This window comes from Corythoichthys intestinalis, chromosome 19, assembly GCF_030265065.1.
Source record: "Corythoichthys intestinalis isolate RoL2023-P3 chromosome 19, ASM3026506v1, whole genome shotgun sequence".
Classification (NCBI taxonomy): domain Eukaryota; kingdom Metazoa; phylum Chordata; class Actinopteri; order Syngnathiformes; family Syngnathidae; genus Corythoichthys; species Corythoichthys intestinalis.
The window spans coordinates 2,781,241-2,801,331 of NC_080413.1; the positions used below are offsets into that span (position 1 = coordinate 2,781,241).

General features: G+C 37.8%; 1 protein-coding gene across 1 annotated transcript in view; it reads right to left on the reverse strand.

Moving 5' to 3' along the window:
- tbpl1 (TBP-like 1) overlaps positions 1-20,091 on the reverse strand; it is a 38,131-nt gene that overhangs the window by 17,693 nt on the left and 347 nt on the right. Inside the window, exon 2 of the mRNA XM_057822347.1 lies at positions 10,763-10,870. The gene's annotated coding sequence lies outside the window, so the exon portion shown is untranslated. The remainder of the gene's footprint in view (positions 1-10,762; positions 10,871-20,091) is intronic.

The following is a 20,091-nucleotide window of genomic DNA, read 5'->3' on the forward strand; positions in this document are numbered from 1 at the left end:
CGCTTTGATTGTGAAAAAAAGGTCAGCTTGGGTTACCCGCTTTCATTTGGAGTTTGGGAACTGCAACGAGAAGCCTTAGAAGAAAGGCAATGATGGACAATGGAAGGGCTTTTTCATTAAACAGGCTGGGTTGTTGGCAAGCGATGAGGCAAGGTTCACCGCTTTGTGAACAACTGCGTGAGCGAAATAAAGTCCGGTGGTTTAAAAATATTTTTTTAAAAATTGATTTATGCAATATCTGTTTATTTTCTATTTCTCTAAACTGTGCTTCTCACTTATTTTCTGTTACGTCCCCCCAGGAAGAAGAAAATGTTTCGCCCCCCCCCAAATTTCCACCACTATAAATAGTATCATTTGTCTCTAAAGTTATTTTTATACCTATTATTTTGTGTATATTATTTGTGTGATTCAATAAACATGCTTTGGGCATTTCAATGAAGTTCAGTGTTTGCATTATTCATTTTATTTTTTTACGCCAATTTTTACACTATTACTGCAAATGAATATCAGCTACAAAAATCGGTTTTTGGCCCCTCTAACTACTATTAATCAGTCCTGAAAAGCCCATATCGGTCGATCTCCAATTTTTGGACACTCAATATACCATATTGGCCCGAATATAAGACGGCCCTGATTATAAGACGACCCCCTCTTTTTCAAGACTCAAGTTTGAAAAAAAGACTTTTTGAACACCAAATTAATTTCTATACAGAAAATAATTACATTACATCTTAAACGAATGATTATGACAATATATTTGAGAGTAAAAGCATGTTATTTTGCCTCATTCAAATTTTAATATTTGAACATTTAAATATGTAAACTAAAGTGCAATCACATTTGTAAATGATGGGCTTCTGGTTTTTCAAATGTAAATAAACCAATCTATTGCAATAAAACAACAAAACTGCATTAACCATCAAAGTGAAGTCGAACTGTAGTCTTGAAACAAATCTGAATGAGGAAAAACATTGCAATAAAATAATGCAAACTGGTTAAACTAGTAGCTGCGCTCTATCATGACAGAACATCGCTTCAATGATATCTGGCGCCATCTAGCATCGTGAATGGGTATAATGTCTAGACCTCGAATATAAGACGACTCCCACTTTTTCAGTCTTATTTCAATGCAAAAAAAACCGTCTTATATTTGGGCCAATACCTTCCTCGTCACCCACTGTATTAAAAGTGTAGCCAAATGCTACGCACACTTTGTCATATTTCCTCTTCTTAGCTTTCGGGAGACTTCATATATCCTGCTCTTTGCTGTGTGCTCTTGTTTAATGCAAAAATACTGCGAACACACTGAGAATGAGAGCGCCACTGCCACCCACTGAGGGGATGTGCAATTGCACTTTATTCTAGTACGGCAAAAAAGTGTTCTGCGAGGTCACATGCGCAACCCCGCTCTTTGAGAAGTACTGCTTTAACATGTGAAGAGATATTTTGTAATAAAAATATTATATAATAATTAAAAAAAATTTTTAGATGTATATTTTATATATTAGATGGTTTTGCTTTGTTTCTAATGTGTGTGTGTGTTAAAAATCAATGACTCAATGTGCGACCAATAACGGCTCATCTCATCTTAAAAAAAACAATTTAGACACACAAAAAAAAAGTTTTTGTAAAAGCATCTTTTATCAATCTACTGAGCCCCAAAAGGTACATCCAGAGAAATAAAAAAAAATTAAGCTTTTAGTGGGCACCAGAAACTATCTGGTAAACATTAGCAATATATAGCATTTAAGGTAGAAGACTTTCGCTATGCGACTTAGCCAATTGTTGCATTGTCGCAAATGGCTAACTTGTATAGCAAAAGTCCACTAGCCTAAACGCTAAATAATTCTAATGTTCCAACAACTGGCTAACTTGCATAGCAAAAGTCGGCTAGCTTAAATGCTATATCATGCTAATGTTTACAACAAATGGCTAACTTGCATGGCAAAAGTCGGCTAGCTTAAATGCTATATAAAATGCTAATGTTTACAACAATTGGCTAACTTGCATAGCAAACGTCAGCTAGCTTAAATGCTATATAATGCTAATGTTTGCAACAAGTGGCTAACTTGCATAGCAAAAGTCAGCTAGCCTAAATGCTATATAATGCTAATGTTTACAACAATTCGCTAACTTGCTTAGCAAAAGTCAGCTAGTTTAAATGCTATATAATGCTAATGTTTACAACAATTGGCTAACTTGCATAGCAAAAGTCAGCTAGCCTAAATGCTATATAATGCTAATGTTTACAACTATTGGCTAACTTGCATAGCAAACGTCAGCTAGCTTAAATGCTATATAATGCTAATGTTTACAACAATTGGCTAACTTGCATAGCAAAAGTCAGCTAGCTTGAATGCTATATAATGCTTATGTTTACAACAACTGGCTAACGTGCATAGCAAAAGTCAGCTAGCTTAAATGCTATATAATGCTAATGTTTACAACAACTGGCTAACTTGCATAGCAAAAGTCGGCTAGCTTAAATGCTATATCATGCTAATGTTTACAACAATTGGCCAACTTGCATAGCAAAAGTCGGCTAGCTGAAATGCTATATGTAATGCTAATGTTTACAACAATTGGCCAACTTGCATAGCAAAAGTTGGCTAGATTAAGTGCTATATAATACTAATGTTTACCAGGTTTTGTTTTTCAAATTATTTATAGTGTGCACCAGTTTCTGGTCCGCACCAGAAACAATTTAGTGTGCACCAACTTGTTTCTGGTGTGCACCAGATTGCTTAAATTTATTTCATTTCTGTCGCTGTCCAGAAAGGAAATCTACCTTTGGTGTCTTAAATAGGTAAGACATACAGTGCACCTAAAGGGACATGGACAGAAATAAAATAAACCCTCTGGTGCGCACCTGATTGTTTCTAGTGCACACCAGGAACAATCTGGTAAACATTAGCATTATATAGCATCAAAGCCTTTTTGCTAATTTTTGTTCTTTCGTAAGATCTTCATTTATTTATATCATTTGAGGCTAAGCTCAGGCGCGCATCGGAAACCAGCAGTTTTAGCGTGCTAACAATGATAATACAGGATTTAGATGAGCTTGTCTGGTACACGACGGAGGAACCACAGACACAGGATTTTATTGATGTTGACTGGCAAAGAAAACAATCAGTTCAAGCGGTAATGGCTAGTTAGCATGCAAACGTATCCTGAATTGCTGACGACCTGACACTGAACGCTATGGTTTCGTGCCTTATATACTGTTCTCAGTTGTCTCTGTGACATATTAAAGAGTACACAGTCTTTGTGATGGAAGCTTTGTGATGCATGAGTGTGATGCAATATGCTGGCAATATGCTGGTACATTGGTACATGACAGAGCTTTACTTCAATCTTGGACTCAACTAGCACCTAAGCTTAGCCTCAAACTATATTAAAAAAAATGAATAAATGAGGATCTAAGTACAACAAAAGAACAATTGGCTAACTTGATTAGCAAAAGTCTGCTAGCTTAAATGCTGTATAATTCTAATGTTTACCAGATTGCTTATTTTCAACATTCCAAGTGTGCTTCCTGAAGACCACATTTACGCTTTATTCTCGAATGCATATCTGTCACGAGCGAGCCCTGCTTCAACCCCTCCAAGCGAGGAAGTACTTGTGATGATGTATGCTGTTTTCTTTGTACTGGGACTTGTTTTTCCACCTCCTTGGAAACCAATTGCGACATACGACGGGTGGACGGAAGCAAATTTGGAATCGTATTTCATTGCCGCTGATGAATGTCGAACGTAATTTCAATGTGTTTATCACGAATAGACGTCCAATTCATTTTGACTGCATTGTTCCACTCAGCGAAACCAGACGAGTCATTAGCTAAAGGCTGGGTTTATCCCACCCATCCGACGTGCATCTCTGGGGGTCTTTGGGCAGTGGGAGGGGCTCAGCTGGCCTGGACGCTCAGTTTCTATGCATGATGATTGGATGATCTCTCCAAGGCTAAATCCCTTTTTGATTGATCTTGTCATATTAGCATCCACAAGAGGCATTTTATCAATTTGAATTCTGTTGCTGTGGCTCATGGGCCGAGTGGACGGACGGGGATGAGGGCGGGCGTGATGGCTTCTTTGCTGGACCGCCCTCCCTCCCCGGGCTGGCTGGGTGGGGGCCGTGGCCCTGGATCGGCGCTCGCTGCGTCGCTGTCGCGTGTTTGGTGGGGCTTGTGTATGGCTGGATGTGATTGGGCACACTCAGGTCGGGGGTCCCGGTGCCGGACTGGCGGTGGTGCGGCGTAGGGTCGGTTGCCAACGAGCTTACACTCACAAGAGATTCACACGATTACTGGGTTCTAGATCACAGAGCTGATTTGTGTACACTCTACCCCTTTCCATCACTTAGCTTATAGACTTCCCCACCCCCCTCCTCTTCTTTCCTTGGTCAACAGGCCCCCCACATGGTGTCAACCGGAAATACATCTAGCTGACGAGAGCACCAACATATTTTGTTTGTGTTTCTGTTCTTTCTTCTCTTGTGTTTCTTTTCTTCTGTTCCCCCATAACCCCTTCCTATTCGCTGCTTTGTCATAATAACCGAGATATGTTGAATCATCACAATGGGAGTAAGTCATACTTGAAACATTAAAACTGTTCAGACCAACCGGACACTGTGTCAAACAGCTGAACAGGACAGGTTTTTATAAAAATAAATAATAATCATCCTAGCGATACTTGGTTTGTTGAAAACGACTAGCGGAAAACTGAACTTCTATTTTTGGTGTTCTTTGTTTGGAGACTTGACTTCTGTCACTCTAGTTTCTTTCCCTACCGAGCAGCCCCTCCACCGTCACAAAGCATTCACAGGCGGACACACTTTGAGCTTCCCGTCATTGAAAGACCAGCATCTGCCACACATAATTTCCTGTTGGGACATTTTTTGTTGGTTTGGGGGAAATTTCTGATTATTTTGTTGCATTTGTCAGGTCTTGTTCATTTTAGGGCAATTCGAGAATATTTTCTAGGTTTTTTGCATCGGCATATTGTGAAATGATCGTTACAAGGCTAACTATAACACCTTGTATCGCAAATCATATTGTATTGGAAGGTACCCAGAGGTTCCCAACCCTAATACAGATAGCGGGCTCGTGATGGAAGGACGCCAAGGATGGTTTGTTCATTCAAACAAAAGTGCACCCGCTTATTTTAACGACTGTCCATTCGGCCATTATCTGTCCTCTGAGTTATGTCGGAGTATAAATACAGAGCCGCATCAAGTGGGTGTGTGGTCAGGTTCGTCCTCACCGGCCAAACGCAATGCAACGTAATCGTTCCGCAACAGTTTATTCCATTTGAACTTTTGTTCGCTAATGGACAAAGAGTGCTTTCATCTTAGTGCTCAATAAAAAGTCAAAGATAATGCTGTTAAAAGTGGCCTGAGTGGAAAATGCAATGGCGCAGGTTGGAACAGCAGATGGGGCTATGTTTGTATAGTGTGGGGGAAAAAAATTGGTTATTTTTATTTGGGGTAGTCTTAGATCGATAGATGTATTCCAACAATTTGTGTTATGAGTTTCTATAAAATCATATGTCAAGGTGTTTTAGTATACAGAAACAAGTTAAGTTGCTGCATGCAATTTTTAAGGGCTCGTGGAAATATTCAAATTTATCATCAAAGCACAATGGCAGACTTCCTGTTTCTTTTCTAGCATGGGTTCTTGAGTCTTTTTTGTGTATCTACTCATGGTAGAGAAGTCTACCAAAATTCATGTTGCTAAGTGAAACAGCATTTGGAGGCTGAAATGTTTTTGAAGGGCTTCTACAAAATATCCAAAATTACTGCTTCAAAGCACAATAGCGCACTTCTTGTGTCTTTTTGGGCATGGGTTCTTGAGACTTTTTTGTTGGTCTACTCATGATAGACATGTCTACCAAAATTTATGTTGCTAAGTAAAACAGGCTTCAAGAGCTGAATTTTTGTTTAACAGAAACTAGAAAAAAATCTTACATGAAAATAACATGGCTGCTTCTAAGTAGCCAACAATGGCCAATTTCCAGTGTCTTTTCCGGCATGGGTTCTTGAGACTTTTTTGTTGGTCTACTCATGATACACATGCCTGATGACATTAGAGTTGCTAGGTAAAACTGGCTCAAGGGGCTGAATTTTCGAAAAATCAAGATGGTGCTATCAATACAAAAATCGACCTTAAAATGGTTGCTTTGTAGCTAATTGGCTGACTTTGTGTGTCTTATCAGGCATGGCTTCTTAGACTTTTTTGTAGGTCTACTAATGATAGACATGCCTACTAAGTTTTAAGTTGCTAGGTGAAACTGGCTCAAGGGGCTGAATTTTTGAAAAAACGAGGTGGTGCTATCAGGCCAAAAAATGAGCCTAAAATGGTTGCTTGTTGCAAAATGTCTGATTTTCTGTGTCTTTTCAGGCATGTCTTCTTGAGACTTTTTGTAGGTCTACTCATGATACACATGCCTACAAAGATTTAAGTTGCTAGGTGAAACTGGCCCAAGGGGCTGAATTTTTGAAAAATTGAGGTGGCGCTCTCAAGCCCAAAAAAAAAGACACTAAAATGGGTGCTTTACAGCAAAATGGCCGACTTCCTGTGTCTTTTCGGGCATGGGTTCTTGAGACTTTTTTTGTAGGTCTTTTTATTGTAGACGTATCTACCAAAATTCATGTTTCTATTTGAAACAGGCTTCAGGGGCTGAATTTTCTTTGAAAAGAACCCTAAAAATAACCTACAAAATGGCTGCTTCAAAGCACAACTACAGCTTTCTTGTATGTTTTTGGATATGGGTTCTTGAGACTTTTTTGTGGGTTTACACATGAAAGACATGCCTACCAAGTTTCATGCTGCTGTGTGAAACTGGCTTCAGGGGCTGAATTTTCTTTGAAAACCAAAACCAAACCAAAATGGCTGCTTCAAAGCACAACTACAGCTATAGCTTTCCTTGGTGTTTTTTGATATGGCTTCTTCAGACTTTTTTGTGGGTCTACTATACACATATCTACCAAAATTCCTGTTGCTATGTGAAACTGGCTTCAAGGGCTGAATTTTCAGGGGGAAAAAAACATTCTGCAGCCTGCCTTGAAGGCGTTTTAGGCAAAATTTGACCCAAACTGTTTACGTCAGTGAAGCCTTAGTTTTGGCTAGTAACAGTGTCGGGAGAACAAAAAAAAAAAAGCAAAGACAAATGAATCGACGTACGTGTGTCCGAGTCGATGCGTCATCATTCACCACTAGTGTAAACACGTATCGCGGCGTGAACTTTGGATGTACGGCGAGCACCTGCGGCGGGGCGGCCACATGTGCGCGAGTGCGAGGTCCGGCGGACAGGCGTGACGTGCCGTTTGGAGCGCCGGAGAAATGATCCGCACGGTTTATTATCTTTAATTAGCATCCCAGGTGGAAAAGAAAAGATAGATAAGGAGCGCCATTTAACTGATGGATGGGATCTGTGCCCCCCTTTTGACTCAAGTCTTGTAAAATGAGCTGGAAGAAAAGTGTCATCGCTTTTCTGCTCGTTTTTGCTTCCTCATTGAGCACAAAAAAGGTCATTTTAGCATGTTTTTATTATTATTGCGATCATTATTCTCTTTACTGTTATAGAATTTGTATTATATTTTTTATATTGAAATATCGATCAGACGATACCATCGTTATTTATTAAACATTCATATTTAGTATGTTTGTCTCCTTTTGCCCCGGGGTCTTAACACGTCTACTGCCCATTGTGAGCTCCAGCACCCCCGCGACCCTCGTGATGATAAGCACAATGGAAGATGAATAAATTTGTGAATTTTTACGTCTGTTTTAGTCCATAATTTTATAATTATTACTTATTTTATTCAATAAAATAATATCTATCAATTACTCAAGTAATGTTAATCGTGTGTTTGTGTTGGAGAGCTGGGCGGGATACCAAAAATTTACCGTTACCGAAATTCTTCACGATGACCTACATAATTTTGACCATGTCCGTAAATTCGGTAATTTAATAAAACATGAAAATATAGTCTTTTCATCCCGCTTTGACTCTGTGTTGTTTGGCCATGTTCATTCGCCTTTATGAAAGCAGTCAGTGTGCTTACATATTAAGTCACATGGTTATTAGGAACTCAAACAAACAGAAGCCCGGTAGGCTAACGCTAGCGTCTATCGCTACAAGCAAATGTGATGGAGTCGGACTTAAGGGAGCTTTGCCAAACTTTCCCCCAACATTAAGTAGACTCTTGGCGGCCTCCAATCAGGCTACTGGTAGCCAGGCCACAGGCTAACGCTAGCGGTTAACGCTACAAAATGAACGTGATGGAGTCGGATAGCGGCTCTAACCTTGTCAAAACTTTAGCCCACATCGCCCAGCCCTATTGAGCTGGATCATTTACCCCAACTTCACTCCAACTTGTCTCAACCTTGAAATGAAGATTTTTAATTCATTCTGTTAGTATTCATAACTCAAACAGTTATTTAATTCATTAACTATCGTTGACGATGCTAGATGTTCAATTTGTCCAATCACACTAAATCTCATGAGATTAATTACGACTGGACAAAAAAATGGTCCCATTCATGCAAACAATAAAACAATCTTGTGAATGTAACGCCAGATCGGCCAGTCAAAAGAAATTGACGGGCCTTACGTAGCCCATGAGCCGCGCTTTGACGTTTCAGCCCCAAGAGTGCGACTCTTATCGTCCCTTGAGATTTGGCCGACATAATGCGACCGGACGCCAACAGGAGGTGCAACGCAAATCTCCCGGGACCCCCTGCAATCCTGTGAACCCACCGGCAGGAAGAAGACAAGTGCCTGCTCATTAACGCGCTCGTGTTTGTTTGTATATGGCGGAAAACACTCAGGTGACTTGAAGTTCCGCTCCGAGACCCCCAATTTAGCCAACTTTCAAAAGTGTCCGATATGCACGTGTGATAACGCATTGAAAAGCTTTAAATCTAAATTTTCTGGGGAAGAAAAAATTTGAACAGGAAGGCATTTTCAAAAAAAATATTTTTTTTTAAACAGCAAAACCCTATCTGGAGTCGAGAGCACACGAGAGCAGAATTACAGACACCATACTGTATATATATATATATATATATATATATATATATATATATATATATATATATATTAGGGGTGTCAAACAATTTAAATCTTTAATCGAGTTAATTACAGCTTAAAAATTAATTAATCGTAATTAATCGCAATTCAAACCATCTATAAAATATGCCATATTTTTCAGTAAATTATTGTTGGAATGGAAAGATAAGACACAAGATGGATATAGACATTCATACAGTACATAAGTACTGTATTTGTTTATTATAACAATAAATCAACATTAACATTATTAACATTCTCTTAAAGCGATCCATGGATAGAAAGATAGAAAAGATAAATTTTAGTACAAGTTATAGAAATTTTATATTAAAACCCCTCTTCATGTTTTCGTTTTAATAAAATTTGTAAAATTTTCAATCAAAAAATAAACTAGTAGCCCGCCATTGTTGATGTCAATAATTACTTACACAATGCTCATGGGTGCTGAAGTCTATAAAATCAGTCGCACCCAAGCGCCAGCAGAGGGCGGCAAAACTCTGAAAAACACAACAAGTACACCTTTCACTATGCTGTCATTTTAATCTGTTTGAGCAGGGCATTTGTGCGTTAATTGCGTCAAATATTTTAACGGGATTAATTTAAAAAATTAATTACCGCTCGTTAATGCGATAATTTTGACAGCCCTAATATATATATATATATATATATATATATATATATATATATATATATATATATATATATATATATATATATATATATATATATATATATATATATATATATATATAATATTTTTTTCCCAATATGCAGGTGAGGCTTGAATCTCTTCCCTCTTCAATATTTGCTCTAGTTGTTTTGATTTAAAAAAAAAAAAAAAAAAAAAACACGGTTTATGGATATGTCATTCAAGAAAAGTTTAGGCAAGTGACTATTTTTGGTTATAAAAAACAAATTATTATTATTATATTGTAGCATCTACAAGGACAACATCCACTTGGTGATGATAATGCATACTGAAATGAAAGCAGTCCATTATTTTCAATTAATTGTACCCACTTGAACCCAACCGACTGTATGTAAAAAGTTTCCTGAGCGATTAACATGACGCTCGCCACACCAAATGCTAATGCTAGCGAGAACGCAAATGCTATGCTAACGCCCCGAACCACCTAGCATCGCGTTTGCAATGGCGTCACAACCCCTTTCCCTTCCTTCCCTCTCCCGCTCTGCTCTCTCCGTGTCTCTCAGACACTCGTCATTCGTCATTCAACCAACGTAGTAACGGTTAGTAACGGACGCCTTTCCATCTTCAATAACGGTAATGGCATTGTAAAGATGGGAAAAGTAATTACTCACTACTGACAAAAAATAACACCGTTAGTAATGCCGTTACAGTAAACTCTAACGCCGTTATTAACAACACTGGGCGGACAGTAGGCGTGTTATGTTGCACAAGATCTGAAAGAAACATTTAAAAACCTGAAGAAGTTGGCGATCTCTTTGGCGATGGTAGCACAATAATAATTGTCACCTAAACTAATAAACTAGTACCTAAATACATAAACCTAAACTGAGCAAATATAAGGCGTTACTACCCACCTCTGATTTTCACCTATTATATGTAAACTCATTCCACATTGATGTGCTGTTTATACATTAAGTGGAGATTGTATACTGTGTCTGCACACTATGTGCACGTAACACTTGAGTCAAATATTTGTACGCGTTACCTCCCTGTGCATCAGAATGACTCCCTCGACAGACGTGCGGAGGAGGAGGCGGGGACGGTGGACGTGGATGCTAGCCCGGAAAGAGTCTCGGCGGTGGGCCCGCGGGACCTGGCGGCAGGAAGGCAAGGGAGAGCAGTCAACACGCTGGCCCTATCGGACTTCGGGGGTTTGGCTTTATCCGCCGACGGGGCGGCGGGCTCAGCTCGCAGGAGACGAGATTTTGCTGGGGAGCAACCGGGAACTGATAATGAGAGCAGGTTACTATCAGTGAGCCAGTCGAGGAAGATAGGGATGCTGTGAGATCATGCTTTTTTTTTTTGCTTGTAAAAAACGATGCACTAAAGGTGAACAGTAGTAAAGCAAAAAAAAATAATAAAATAAATAAATAAATAAAAAAACTTTTAAAATAAATAAATAATTGTGTTTATAATATACCAAAATATGGAATAAAATTTTTTTTAAAAAATAAAACGGTACAAATACTATATATATATATATAAAATAAAAATTTAAAAATAAAATACAAATAAAATACATAAACAGAAATTGAAATAAAAAATGTTCATGAGCACTTAAAAATACTTTTTAAAAACATATACAATAGAAAAAAATGTCAGTAAATAAATTTAAAGAAATTAAAATTAAATAAATACAATTCATCGATAAAATGCCTCACTTTAAAAAAAGAAAGTTTGAACAAGTTTTTAAATATTTCACAACTATTAATGTAAAAAGTTATTGGATTAACATAAAATAAACATTTTTATAAAATAAATGCAATAAAAATACACGCAAATTACTTCATGAAAAAGAAAATATTTAAAAATCTAAAAAAAAAAAACAAGGAAAAAACAACTTTTGATTCAACCTTTATGTCTCAATTTACACAAAAATATTAAAGTTAATAAAATACATAATCAGCATATGCAATATAAAACATATATATAACATATATAAAACATATATAATAGAAAAATGTAAGTAAATAAATTTAAAGAACTTAAAATTAAATAAATACAATTAATCAATAAAATGCTTCTCTTAAAAAAAAAAGTTTGAACAAGTTTTTAAATATTTCACAACTATTCATGTAAAAAGTTATCCAATTAACATAAAATAAACATTTTTATAAAATAAATGCAATGAAAATAAACGCAAATTACTTCATGAAAAAGAAAACACTTAAAAATCTAACAGAAAACAAAAAATAAATGTAAATTCAAACTTTATGTCTCAATTTAGATAAAAATATTAAAGTAAAATAAAATACATAATCAACAAAAATCTAAATAAAAATACATTTTGTATGCGAGTGAAAACATTTCATTAAAAAATATTTCAAAAAATACATACAAATAGATATGTAATTAGTCAATAAACATAATAAAACAAATTAAATTTAAAATTTATAAAATAAAAATATGTAACTAAAAATACAGAGATAATCAAGTATTAAACTACAAAAAAAAAATTTGAACAAATCTCATAAGTACTGAAATGGATACAACTATAAAAGTAAAAAGTATTATGATTAATTAAAAAAAAAAAAAAAAAAAAAAACACACACACAAATATCACATAATTAAAAAATGTTACTAAATATAACTACCAAAACAGCAAAAATAAACGTGGGCTTCCCTTTTTATCCCAATTTATTTTGAATTCTTAAGCAAAGCCTAAACTGTTTGTGTGTTGTTCTGTCTTAGCTGTTAAAAGTTTGTTTGCGCTCAACTGTTTTGACTCTCCGTGTTGTGTCTGGACTTTCAGCTTAGATTGGTGAAGGGATCGCGGAGGATTTAGAAGACTCGCACACATAAACATGGACAAAACGCTTTCATGGCAGACAGAAAAGTCAACGGTGTGGCTTGGTTTTGTTTATAAACTCCAGACTGGTTTAATGTGACGGAGAGCAGAACTATTGAGGGACCCACCCACCTTGTTTAAGCATCATCAAGCACATTACATGATAAAAAAATGTAGTTTTTTGGGAATGCGATTTGAGATATGAGCGATCTGAACAACTCCTAAGGAAGACTTCCAGGCCATTAACTCGCCGGATACTGATTATCAAAGGGATTGTTGTCGTTTTGAAATAGAGTAATCATATTTCTAATCCAATAAACATGTTCATAACTCTTTCTTATTGTCCGCTACATCCTGTCCCCCGTTACTCCCCACTGGGTTTTTGCACTCCTGGCCCTCCCGTTTTTGTTTTTTTTATTTGTTTTACTTTGATTTTTTTTTTTTTTTTTTGCATGTGCCTAAAGACGGACTTGAACTGGGATGAAGTTGTGTGGGTGCGTCGGGGTGGGGGGTTGGTGGGAGTAGGGTGTGATAATGGACACAGAGCCGAAGCGCTCGGACAAAGATGGATGATGTTTTTCTCGCCCCCGGCTTCACTCGCAGATTACAGTTGTTATTCCTCGCAAAGACTCCCCGGCAACTGCTCCGTTTTGGATGTTGTTTTTCCCTTTTCCTGTTTTATAATTATGATTTAATCCTCTGTGTGATAGAAAATGCGTGGGATGTTTCCCCAGTGGTGAATAAGACTACGTTTGGTTTCTTGTTAAGCTTGTTGTCAAAATAATGATTGCTTTACAGCAAAATGGCCGATTTCCTGTGTCTTTTCGGGCATGCGTTATGCAGACTTTTTTGTAGGTCTACTCATGATAGACATCCCTACTGAGATTAAAGTTCCCAGGTAAAACTGGCTCAAGGGGCTGAATTTTTGAAAAATCGAGTTGGTGCTATCAAGCAAAACATGACCATAAAATGGGTGCTTTACAGCAAAATCGCCGACTTCCTGTGTCTTTTCGGGCATGCGTTATACAGACTTTTTTGTAGGTCTACTCATGATAGACATCCCTACTGAGATTAAAGTTCCCAGGTAAAACTGGCTCAAGGGGCTGAATTTTTGAAAAATCGAGTTGGTGCTATCAAGCAAAACATGACCCTAAAATGGGTGCTTTACAGCAAAATCGCCGACTTCCTGTGTCTTTTCGGGCATGGGTTCTTGGACTTTTTTTGTAGGTCTACTCATGATAGACATGCCCACTAAGTTTTAAGTTGATAGGTGAAATTGGCTCAAGGGGCTGAATTTTCGAAAAATCAAGGTGGTGCTATCAAGCCAAAAAATGAGCCTAAAAGGGTTACTTTACAGCAAAATGGCTGACTTCCTGTGTCTTTTTGAGCATGGGTTCTTGAGACTTTTTTGTAGGTCTACCCATGATAGACATGCCTACTAAGTTTTAAGTTGATCGGTGAAACTGGCTCAAGGGGCTGAATTTTTGAAAAATCAAGGTGGTGCTATCAAGGCAAAAAATGAGCCTAAAAGGGTTACTTTACAGCAAAATGGCTGACTTCCTGTGTCTTTTTGAGCATAGGTTCTTGAGACTTTTCTGTAGGTCTACTCATGATAGACATGCCCACTAAGTTTTAAGTTGCTAGGTGAAACTGGCTCAAAGGGCTGAATTTTCGAAAAATCGAGGTGGTGCTCCCATGCCAAAAAAATGACCCTAAAATGGGTGCTTTACAGCAAAATGGCCGACTTCCTGTCTCTTTTCAGTCATGGCTTCTTGTGACTTTTCTGTAGGTCTACTCATGATACACATGCCTACAAAGATTTAAGTTGCTAGGTGAATCTGGCTCAAGGGGCTGAATTTTTGAAAAATCGAGGTAGTGGTATCAAGCTAAAAAATGACCCAAAAATGGTTGCTTTACTGTAAAATGGCCGACTTCCTGTGTATTTTCAGACATGGTTTCATCATGAGACTTTTTTGTAGGTCTACTAATGATAGGCATGCATACTAAGTTGTAGGTTGCTAGGTGAAACTGGGTGAACGGGCTGAATTTTTTGAAAAATCAAGGTGGTGCTATCAGGCCAAAAAATGAGCCTAAAATGGTTACTTTACAGCAAAATGGCTGACTTCCTGTGTCTTTTTGGGCATAGGTTCTTGAGACTTTTTTGTAGGCCTACTCACGTTAGACATACTTAATAAATTTTAAGTTGATAGATGAAACTGACTGAAGGGGCTGATTTTTTTGAAAGATAAAGGTGGTGCTCTCAAGCCAAAAATCGGTTGCTTTACAGCAAAATGGCTGAGTTTTTGTGTCTTTTCAAGCATTGCTTATTGAGACTTTTTTGTAGGTCTACTAATGATAGACACACCTACAAAGTTTTAAACTGCTAGGTGAAAATGGCTCAAGGGGATGAATTTTTGAAAAATCGAGGTGGTGCTATCAAGCAAAAAATTACCCTAAAATGTGTGTTTTACAGCAGAATCGCCGACTTCCTGTGTCTTTTCGGGCATGAGTACTTGAGACTTTTTTGCAGGTCTACTCATGATAGACATGACTACTAAGTTTTAAGTTGCTACGTGAAACTGGCTCAAGGGGCGGAATTTTTAAAAAGCTCAAAGGAAGAATATCGAGCCAGAAAAATGACTCTAAAATGGTTGCTTTACAGAAAAATGGCTGACTTCCTGTCTCTTTTAAGACATGGCTTCTTGAGACTTTTTTGTGGGTCCACCTCTCGTGGACATGTCTAACAAGATTCAAATTTCTGAAATAAACTGTTTCCAAGGGCTGAATTATTTTAAACAAGTCAGAAACACCCCTTTCCATAATAATTCAGTCAGAGACATTTATTATTACTGATTAATGATCACTGCCAGCCCTATGAAGAAGTCTATTGTCGTCAATGGTAGCAAATGAGTTAAATAGAAGCATTATTGTCTCTATCGAGACAAAATTTGGGAACTATCTTATGAGATTAGATGACCACAAGCACCCCCCCTGTTACAAACAACATCTGGAAGCCGTCCCTTGGTGGTGACATCAGACCACCAGAGTGACCTTTGACACTTAACCGGCTAATTAGCAGCGTGTCCTTCCATAAGCACCCGGGTCCCCCGATTTTGTCTTTCTTCAACCTCTCCCCACCGCTAACACCCCTATTTCCACCTGTTGCCTAATGTCACAGCTGGCAAAGAACACGAGGGAATCCTTTGGTCTTTGTTTTAATAGCACCATGAGGAGTCAAGATCAATATACAACGATGCAACTTTACTTTTTTTGGGTCTACCTATGTCATAAATGCATACGTACATTCATGTTGCTAAGTGAAACTGGCTTGGGGGTTGAATTTTCTTGAAAGGAACACTCAAAATTTTTAAAATGACCAGAAAACACCTAATTGAAAGGGCAATGGCAGACTGTCTTTTTGGGCATGGGTTCTTGAAACTTATTTGTGGGTCTACTTTTGATAGACATGGCTACCAAAATTCATGTTGCTAAGTGTAACTGGCTTTGGGGGCTGAATTTTCATTGAAGGGAACCCACAAATTTTTAAAAAATGACTATAAAATAGCTGATTGAAAGGGCAATGGCAGACTGCGTGTCTTTTTGGGCATAGGTTCTTCAGAGTTTTTTGTGGGTCTACTTTTGATAGACATGCCTACCAAAATTCATGTTGCTAAGTGTAACTGGCTTTGGGGGCTGAATTTTCTTTAAAGGCAACCTTCAAAATTTTAAAAATTGACTATAAAGTAGCTGATTTAAAGGATAAAAGCAGATTGCCTGTGTCTTTTTGGGCAAGGGTTCTTGAGACTTTATTGTGGGTCTACTTTTGATAGACTTGCCTACCAAAATTCATGTTGCTAAGTGTAACTGGCTTTGGGGGCTGAATTTTCTTTGAAGGGAACCCTCAAAAATTTAAAGACGACTATAAAATAGTTGATTTTAAGGGCAATGGCAGACTGCCTGTATCTTTTTGGGCAAGGGTTCTTGAGACTTTTTTGTGGGTCTACTTTTGATAGACTTGCCTACAAAAATTCATGTTGCTAAGTGTAAATGGCTTCGGGGGCTGAATTTTCTTTGAAGGGAACACTCAAAATTTTAAAAATGACTATTATATAGCTGATTCAAAGGAGAAAATCAGATTGAGTGTGTTTTTTTGGGCATTGATTCTTGAGACTTTTTTGAAGGTCTACTCATGATAGACATGCCTACCAAAATTCATGTTGCTAAGTGTAACTGGCTTTGGGGGCTGAATTTTCTTTGAAGGGAACCCCCAAAATTTTTAAAATGACTATAAAATAGCTGATTGAAAGGGCAATGGCAGACTGCCTGTGTCTTTTTGGGCATAGGCTCTTGAGACTTTTTGTGGGTCTACTCATGACTACCAAAATTCATGTTCCTTAGTGAAACTGGCTTCGTGGGCTGAATTTTGTTTTAATGTAACCCTCAAATTTTTTAAAATGGCTATAAAATAGCTAATTGAAAGGGCAATGGCAGACTGCGTCTTTTTGGGCATAGGTTGTTGAGACTTTTTTCTGGGTCTACTCATTATAGACACGCCTACCAAAATTCATGTTGCTAAGTGAAACCGGCTTCGAGGGCTGACTTTTCGAAGAAAAAAAAATCTGAGCGCGCTATGAAGCCAATTTATTTGTCCTAAGAATAACAATGACAAGAAAATGAAGCAATTGCCAGAAGACCTTTGCACCAAATATAAATAAGAATCATAAATTCCTAAATAATGTTTTTTCAGCAAACAAAAAAATGACACGGACATCTTTTATTCACCATGTATTCCCCTTCTTCTCTCTGGCGGACGTGCGCAGCTCAGAGGTGCATCATCAATCTCGCCAATTCTACGACTTTGCGTCCGGGCCCACCCAGGAGAGACTTTGTGGCTATCCCTTCACCTCTTATTTCCAGCGTTTTCAAGCGGCAGCGATCCGGTGCGTGGCGCATCGGTGCCGAATGATGCGGAAGGCCAAACGGGGGGTTGCGGGGTACCTCGTATCCATTACATCAGAGGGGACCAAGGCGCCTCTTTGCCATTTGAGATGAGACCCCCCGCTTAATCTTTAACCCAGCCCCCCCAAAACAGCACTTGTCCTTGCACTCCACCCCGCTAACTGGCAAGATGTGCTGAAAGTTGCGTGAGTGGAAGGGGATGCGAACGAAGGACACTTGATCTCTTGATCTTGCTAACTTCCTGTTAGAAATGTCATGACATAGCTGGACTTAATCAGCGGTGGGAAGAAATAAAATCGGGGGGAAAAATTATATGCTTTGGTTTACATGCGACTTGGTTTTTGACCTTTTTCGTTGCACATAAAAACTTGACGCGAGTTACAGATCTGCCGATATTACTCAATTGGAGTTGATTCAAGGGCCTTCGATCAATTTTATACAATAATACTGTATGTAGTCTTTTAACACAATCAGCACCATTTTATCTAAAGTAATATCAAGTACAATGAAATTTTGTTGTTTTTTGACAATTTTTTTGACTGAGATTTTACAAATTTTTTTGTTTATGTAACCCGAGTCTGTTCTGTGCCGCCCCGCGTTCCGCTCCCACCTCTGACTAGGCTGGGACGCGAACCCGCGCGCCGCGACGATTCTAGTCGGCAGGCAAGTTCGGTAACCACTGCGCCAATAAAGCTCGGGCCAACGGCGCAGCCGTTAGCGACCTTACATGAAGGAATCGGCGGGGAGGTTTCCACGTGCTTCAACGGATACACTTTCTGTGTACCCGTTACATTTACATACTTTGTTAAAATTTTCTTCAAAAACTTTTGTTTTAGGTCCCTACATTGATTTAAAAATATTTTTACACTCATTTTCTCTCCAGTTTTTTTCTTTTGATATGGTTTAACCATTTTGTGCAGATTTGTTTTAGACGTTTTAATTTTTCCACCAAAATGTAAATATCCTTTCATTGAATTTTTTTTTAAGAGGCTGACTCTTTCCCATATTTTTACACTGCTTTTGAACTATAGAAATCTATTTACAAAAATTGCCCATTTTTTTGACTGAGATTTTTCAAACCATATTTTTATAGATGCTCAAATTTTCCTAAAAAAATTTAATTTTGTCTGATTGAGATGTGGACTTTTACCCATGCCATTTACACATTGATTTTGAAGTATATTTTTACACCATTTTTTTTAAAAAGCATTTTTTAAACCACATATTTTTCCATTAACATTACTTTTTTAGGAAGCTGACTTTTTCATGCCAATTATATTTATTATGTATTCTATTATTATATTACACTATATTATACTGTATTGATATTTATATATATTTTTCCATGACTGCTATCTTACAAACGTTTTTTAATGTGAAATGTTGCCTTGAAATTGTTAATTTTCTGTCATGGATTTTTTTGTAAGGGTGAAACTTTTTCCCCAACGAAGAAAACGAAATCGCTGGTATGGGATTACATCAGCTACAGAAAAGTTACAGACGGCCGCGTCTCAAAGGAGGATGGCCAACCAATACCTCCAATGTGATTTTGCATTTATACAAAATTAAACGTAAGTAAACACTGTCATGAACGTTTCCCACCAGCTATGAGAGTTAACACCAGCGTGGTTAGTGTGTCTAGCGGTGGTAAAAGTTGGTGTTTTTTTTCTCTGACAACTCTGTGCTAGGAAATAGTGTGTGCGTTTAAAGTAAACATGAGACGAGTCATACACATGTGCATTTTATGGAAAATAATTCAATTATTTTTCTTCTAATGGTAATAATGTTTAGCTGCGACTGTGGGTTTAGGATCACCTAAAGAACAGCATTTATTTTACTTTCTTTTAGAATATTTCAGTTATATTTTTCCGTTTATTTTAACTTAAAGCAACACTAGGCAACTTTTGAACCTTTATAAATATTTTCATAACATTTGTGATAATATGTCGACTGACAACTAGTTGAATGACACCGGATCCGTATCGCTTTGACCGGCACTAATTAACTTTGAGGAAGGTGGCAGTAACCCAGCCACACAAAAAAAAAAAACACCCTTCAAATGTGCTGACTGCTTTACGGCATACGTCACTTGCCCCTTTTATTATAAAAAACGGAAGTCAATGCAAACGCTTTCGCGCTAATGCTGCTAAGATGGCAGAGCAACAAAAGACAAAAGTTTTGTCTGAGGGGGAAAAAAAGGGAGGCTACCAGGATGTACAGAATAAACATTTTTGGCCTGGCTATCACTCACTGGCGTGACCCCCCGCCCCTCAACCGAACTCGGTGGGGTGCAGGAGCTTAGCCATACTAAGCCACACAGTTGCTAACCGTCATATGCCATTATTTAGTCACAACTGGATTATTTTTTTTTAAATTAAATTAATTTATTACTATTCGTCCTTCACAGAGCCGCTGGAAACAGAAATTTTGTTTAATCCATCTGCAGGTGACCTGGAGAATGATTTTTGGTTGACTGATGATTTTACGACACTGTTCGGGTGTGCGCTGGTCCTCATGGGAAACACAGTCTTCCTAAAGGCAAAATACTACCGCTTTTGTCCATCAGT